The sequence below is a fragment of the Ursus arctos genome, unplaced genomic scaffold (assembly GCF_023065955.2).
Source record: "Ursus arctos isolate Adak ecotype North America unplaced genomic scaffold, UrsArc2.0 scaffold_4, whole genome shotgun sequence".
Taxonomy (NCBI): Eukaryota; Metazoa; Chordata; class Mammalia; order Carnivora; family Ursidae; genus Ursus; species Ursus arctos.
The window spans coordinates 7,351,604-7,359,046 of NW_026623056.1; positions in this window are offsets into that span (position 1 = coordinate 7,351,604).

Consider the following 7,443-nt stretch of genomic DNA (forward strand, 5'->3'; position numbering starts at 1 on the left):
CTTTAGAGTAGTCTGTGAACTTTAAAAAATTTTGTCAGATATTTTTATTAAAGCATATTAATTACATAGATTAATTTATGGAATACTAAGAAGTTCTGTCTTCCTGGACAAGAATATAGTTTCTATTTCTTTTAATTTCTTTGTTCCTCAGAGGTTTTAAATTTTTTTCCTTATATAGAACTTGCCTGTTCTTTATATTGTATTCCTACATAACTAGATTTTCTTGTGTGCATGTATGAAAGTTATTGATTTCTGCAATTAATTTTTCACTGTCATTAATTATCTCTGGGTTTCCAGACAAAATAACTATAACAATATCAAATGGTACATTCACCACCTTCCTTCCAATTTGTATTTCTTTTCCTTATCTAATTGTGTTGGATAGTACCTCCATACCTATGACAAAAAAATCTGTGTGAGAGTGGACATTGCTATCTTGTTCCTGACATTAATGGGGATGTTTCTAGTGTAAACCCATTAAGTGCATGTTGTGGGCTTATGATTTCAGGTAAATATATTTCATCATATTAACAAAAGAATTCTCCATGCCTTCTTATTAAGAGTTATAATTATCATCAAGAATGGATTATGATTTACATAAAATGTAGTATACTGTACAATCTAATATCTCTGTATGTAATAATAAGAATAATCATATGATTTTTCACTTTAGATCTAGCATTATAGTAAATTGCACAAAGAATTTTTTAATATTTAAGTTTCCTCACATTTCTGGGAACAAATCATACTTCATCTGCTTCTTCTTCTTTTTTTTAAAGATTGTATTTATTTATTTGAGAGAGAGAGGGTGAGAGCCCAAGTTGGTGAGAGAGGCAGAGGGAGAGGGGAAGGGAGAAGCAGAGTCCCCGCTGAGCAGAGAGCCTGATACAGGGCTTGATCCCAGGACCCTGGGACCATGACCTGAGCCAAAGGAAGACACTTAGCTGACTGAGCCACCCAGGCGCCCCCCTACTTGGTCTTCTAGTATGCTGCTGAGTTCCATTTGTACTTAGACTGTTATGATAGGAATAGATACAAAATTATGTTGAAATGGGAATAAACAAATAGGGGACCTTATTATTAATAAACTTGGTCATTTTACTGAAGTAAGGGAGTGATAATCTAATTACTAAGCATTTTAAAAGCTCATGCTACAACAAGATAGTGTCTATTGGAGTCAGGAAAATGAATAAGACATTGTTCCTGTCTTCAAAGACCAACACGTAGCCAACTGTGAGAAAAACATTCAACAAATGATAATGCAATGTGGTCAGTTCTTTTACAGTGATAACAACCTAGTGGAAACTCAGGGGCCCAGACAACCTGGGATGTTTGGGTGAGTTGGGGAGGGTTTCACAGGTGGTGACATATGATCTAGTTTGGAAAGGCAAGTTTAAGTTTACCATGAGAAGTAGAAGGAAAGAAATGCAAAGCAGAGAGTGGCACATGGGACATTCTCAAGTCGTGGTGACATGCTAGAGACTGAAACCTTGATGTGAAATATACATAGAGCATCAACTGGATGTAGTTTGCTAGGAAATAAAACAAAGAAATGGCTTCAGATAACCCAGACATAGAAAGAAGTACCAACTTGAATTTGAAGCATAAAATTTTATAGAACTAAGTTTACTAGAATTATTGACTATAAAGGCTAGAAGAAAACTTAAGACTCACTTTATTTAAATGGCCACGTTGGTTAGTAGAGAGGGCTACCTTCTCTAGACTGAGAGCTAGGGATTGAGAGAGTACCAGAATTAACCAGGGTATAAAAAGGCATGGCAGAAGTCAGTATGTGCAAGAGCCTAAGGAGTTTTAGGGCATCATAGATATTTAGCCGAGAGAGCGGTAAGAATTACTCCACTACGTAGAGGCTATCAGACAAAGAAAGAAATGAGATAAGGAGCCTGCTTGGCTAGTTTTCAACAACCACTTGCTGAATGCATCCCAGACACACCTATATATAACATCTCCAAACTTCACAGTGACCCTGAGAAATAGGTATTTCGTAAGTGAAGCATCAGATACGCTATAGAGTATGCTTAGGTCACAAAGTTGGTAAATGATAGAGCTAGTATTAGAACCCATGCCTGCTTGGTTCTGGAATATAGTGAGAGATGGTGCACCAAGCCCAACACCACAAACTTGAAGCAATGACTTCTGATATCACAGTCTTATGTATGACCATGCCAGTGTGGGAAGCTGGAGACCAACATGGAGAAGTATTTAAGATCTCCCTGGAGGACTAGCCTTTCATCCCTACAAATTGCGTCTGTAAGAGCACAGTTCTTCTCATGGCTATGATGTGCCCATAAGTGCTGGACACCTACAGTGACTCTCAAAAAAGGTGGTAAAGCCTAGAATCAGTACTGTACTTAGGGGCTGGTCTCTTGTTCTATACTTAAGGTCATTAATTCTTAGCCCCTTTTCTTTCTTTCTTTCTTTCTTTCTTTCTTTCTTTCTTTCTTTCTTTCTTTCTTTCAGATTTTATTTATTTATTTGACAGAGAGAGAGACAGCCAGCGAGAGAGGGAACACAAGCAGGGGAAGTGGGAGATGAAGAAGCAGGCTCCCAGCAGAGCAGGGAGCCCGAGGCGGGGCTCGATCCCAGGACTCTGGAATCACGCCCTGAGCCGAAGGCAGACACTTAACGACTGAGCCACCCAGGCGCCCCTCTTAGCCCCTTTTCTGACCATCCTAGGTGTATCTATTTTTATAGAAAACTAGACCTCTATGCTTTATATGCAAAGTCCTATTCATTAGGACTTTGTTATTTCCAGAACCTCCCTTAGGAATTGTGAGCCTAGTAATAATAAGAATGATAATACTTATGTGGCATTTATTATTTGCTTGTCACTGTTCTAAGCACTTTACTTATTTTAACTTATTTAATCTTCACAGTAATATTATATGAGGTAGATACTATATCATCAGGAATTGAGCCACAGAGCTTCTAATGACAGAGCAGGATTTGGGCTCAGATCTTCACAATGAAATTAATTTGTTGAACAATTTCTATGGGTCAAGATATACTAGGCACTCTATCTGCATTGCTAGCTCTAATTCTTTCAGTAGCTCTGTGAGGTGGGTATTATTATCCTCATTTGGTAAATGAAAAAAGTAAGCATCATGGCGGTTAAACAAATTGCTAGTAGGTGGTGGATCTGGGATAATTTAAGCCCAGGCCTGTTCGACCCCAAAACCTGTGCTCATTCTCTCTGTGACTGTGGCCTACCCTCATTCTAAGCAGCTCCACACATCCATGTTAGATCAGGAGAGGAAGGAATAAAAGACACCAGTGGGTTCAATGTGCTGTCATCCTGGATAATGAAGAGAGAGTGTGTGGGGATGAATGGAACAAGAGGCTAAACTTCCCTAAGGGAGAAATCTTCTCAGCTGGACAGTAGTAGATATTACTTCCCCACACAAAAGCTATTTATAAGGGTAATTTCCAGAGGTGAGTTTAGATGGATTACTTTCAGATATTAACCATCTGAATGAATGAAGAATTTCTATCATCTTTACTTAATTTACCACTTTTGACTGAGAGCTGTTGGTGTTGGTCTTTTTTCAGCAGAGAAAACATTATTGAGTTAATTGTCACTTAAGGTGTTAATCTGCTGGTTCTTTAATTTCTCACCTTTCTGTTCATAAATCTGATTTGATGATAAGCAAATGCCTGCTCTTTTGCTTTAATTCTGAAGATAGGGTCTAAATAATTACTTTGTGGACTATTTCTTTACACTTCATCACTTTTCCTTTGTCATTTGCTTAGTGTATAATTATATTTAAGATATTCTTTGATTTTAGTTGGAATTCTTTTCACTGCTTGATGCTCTTTTTAAAAAATTAGATTGTTAAAGTATTTGTCTTGGGCTTTGCTTTAATTGACATGACCAGTTCTCCAGGTTTTTTGAAACTTTCAAAATCTTTTTTTTTCCTTCCCAAATCCTTGATGTTGTTTTTGGTATTCTGTGACTTACACTGATGTTCACTTTTAACATATATTATTGTGTTATAGAAAAATTATATATTAATCTGTTGTGACAATTTTTGAAACCTACATACAATCCATAAATTTTATGTTTACATGTATAAATCTAGAGAATTACTTGACTTTGCCTTCATTTTTATTGCTATTGTTATTTTTCCAAACACCTTAATGTCAAGATATTTGTGAGAAAATAGTTATAATATATAAGGGCGTACTGCTTAAAGAGCTTGAGTTTTTTAAAGAATTTTGGTTTGGTATAAACTTAGAAAAACAAAGTTTTTCTAGTAAAAACAAAATAACATGGTACTGTGATGGGTTTTCCAAAAACTTTCTGGAATTTCATATTCTTGCTTATTTTGTAAGATATTTAAAAGCACAGGCATTTATGGTATTCAATTTTAAGAAAAAATTCGATTTTTTAAAAGTTTTCTTCCTTTTTATTTCTAGTTCACAAGATAAACTGGATTTTTATTCATTTTTATTTTCCTAAAAATGTTATTCATTTTTACCTGTGTGAAAAAGTACACACATATTTCTATAGAAATCATGTTGTTAGTCAGTCAAGTTCTCATTTCCTTTATTCCCGCTAAACTTACAACTACCTGTAAATCTCATGCTTTCTTTCATTCAAAGTCAAGGTAACCAATTATTTAAACATGTAATTCTCAATAGATCAAAGATTTTGTCTTTGATTGGCAGCCAATCTAAAGCTCTGCCTTACATTTTATTCCTTTAAGCCTCCAGATAGGATATTTGATCCTTGTCTAAGTCCTTTGCTCTTTTTTGCCCTCATGCCACTCATCTCCTTGTAAAATCCTGCATTTCATTATTAGCTTCACACAGACCCACAAATGGCTGTTTTCTCTTATTAAGTTTCCCTGGGCTCTTCAGCTGAAATGGAGCTCTATTTTATAGAAGTACATTTCTACTCATACTATTACTATTGCCTTTCATTCATTGCTTCAATTTCCTCTTCACTAGATTTCTTTTGAATTTTCTTTAATTTGGTCCCTTAACTCATGAATTCACCAAAGCTATACTTCCAAATGTCACTAATAATCATTTCTTGTTAAAAACCCAAAGCTTTCACTCTGTTCTTATATTTCTTTCCCTCTTGATTACTTTAGGTATATATAAAACTCTATTCATTGCGTGTATTTTTTTTCTCAGCTCCAGGACCTATGAGTGCTGGATGTTTTATTTCATCTCTTTCAGATATGTCTTTTGAAGTTTTTTTTTTTTTTCATCATTTATATTATTCCGTCTTTTGAGGACCAACTGTGGATTTTTCAAGGTATAGCTGGAGCCTTCTACTCTTCTATTTTCAGGAACTAGCAAAGTGAAGGATAACTGGAACTACATCTATATTCCTAATGTTCTGTGCTTTCTTTGTTCTGTATTTTCTCGTTGCCCAGAGGAAATATCCACTAGGATAGCCCGTTGCCATCTTAAAGCAAAACAATTTATCAACTCTCTCCTGCTGCTAAGCCATTTGTCCTGCTGTATATGTGTTTCTTGAGGAAATCTTAGTGATCCATTAGATACTATATTGTCTGTATCACCATAATTAGCAAAATCTGCTCTGTCCAATATAGTAGCCAGTAGCCATTTGTGGCTATTGAACATTTGAAATGTGGTTAGTAAATAATTTCACCTATTGCATTTTTAAAACATGGCTAGTAGAAAACAAAATTTCACATGTGGCTGACATTTTTTTTTCTTGGACAGTGCTGGGCTAGGATAAACTACAGTCACAACCACAAAATCTTGGTGACTTGCAACTATAAAGGTTTAGCTTTCCCTCATTCTACGTGACTGTTGTAGGTTGCTTGAAATTTACATTCTGTATCCCCTCACTTTTGAACTCAGCTTGAAGGAGCAGCCACTATCAAAGTCAGCCAGTCAGTGAGATAGAGGGAAAGACAACTCTGGGGGGGGGGGGTCTTGAACAAGTAATGAGATGCCCTAACTTGGAAGTGACATTTTATACATCTACTCTTGATTCATTGACCAGCATAAGTACATGGTCCAACATGGCAACAGTAGAATCAGAAAGTGTGTCCAGAAGATGGAGAGCCAAAAACATGGCAAATGGAACTAATAAATACTACACAATCTTTTGAAAAGTTCTTTCTGATTGTTTTTTCTCCATTGATTATAATCTCTTAATCGCGAAATGGCTTCAATGTCTGTTTTCCTATAGTTGGGCTATTTGGAAATGTTTTTTGGCAACTATACCATTATTTTTTATAACATAATGATAATTGTTAGATAATCTTTAGAGGTAACCTGAATTATTTTCCGTTTCTGATTAGAGCATAGTCGTTGGAAAAGCCATGTAAAGCTATCATAGTTAAAATTAAATATGTATTTAAAAATTTAGAAAAGCGAACATTGGAAAGTTATCACTTATTCTCATTGCTTATATATAGCTTTCTTCCTGTTTTTTTTTTTTCTTCAAACTTAAGGACTTTGTATTTTTCAGAATGCTACAGAGATGTGTTCCCAGTTTAGCAGAGACTTCATAACAATTAACACACTGTCAAGATCTGTAATCACTAGAAGAACAGAAAATACTGAGTTTGTTGCTACCCCATGAATGTGGGGGCAACCACTCTTTATATAAGACACTGCTGGTGTTGGTGTCACTTGGTTCTTCTGGAAAATAAAACCTATATTCTTATTTATTCAAATTCCCATTATGCCTTTTTTCAGAGAATTAATGTAAAATCGTCTGTGAGGGGCCCACTCTCCATGTAAATAATCAAACCACATTTTTGACACAGTCATCAGAAAAGATCCTGTAGGATGCAGTTATGCAGAGAGGCAAAGGATGATAGTGAGAGGGGTACAGGCTTTGCAACATGGACTTTGTAGCCAGGAAGCATCTCTATGCCATCATTTACTAAGTGACTTCAATCAAAGTATTTAAGCTTATTAAATCTTATCTTCTGCTCTGGAAAATGGGGATAATTCTTACCTCGTTTGGTTGTTATGTATCTAAAAGACTTGTGGCACATATTAATTCTAAGGTAAATGCTAGTTATGAGAAGAGCCATAATGTAGCTTCATATCCTAATTGGTGGCAACATAAAGAGTGTATTACCTTTCACAGAATGATTCCTTTGCAAAAACAGTGTTCTCATTATTAGTTTCTTCTTGATAGCATTTTCATTTTACTTTGAAATCGTACAGTCTATTCCAATTTGTCCTTCAACCTGAGTCGTGATGTAGCTTTACTGTGTGTTCTCGAACACATTAGGTGGCCTTTCATTTAAGTCACTAGAAGTTTTTCTTCCAGCTGACCCCACAGCTGGGTCTCTGACTTTGATCATTTTTCTCTCTGTTCCCCTTACCCCATAACTTTGCATATGCCACCTTCAAGGCATTTGTTACACATACCCTTCAACTATAGTCTTGTATACATGACTTAATTGCTCTATAAATCTCAAG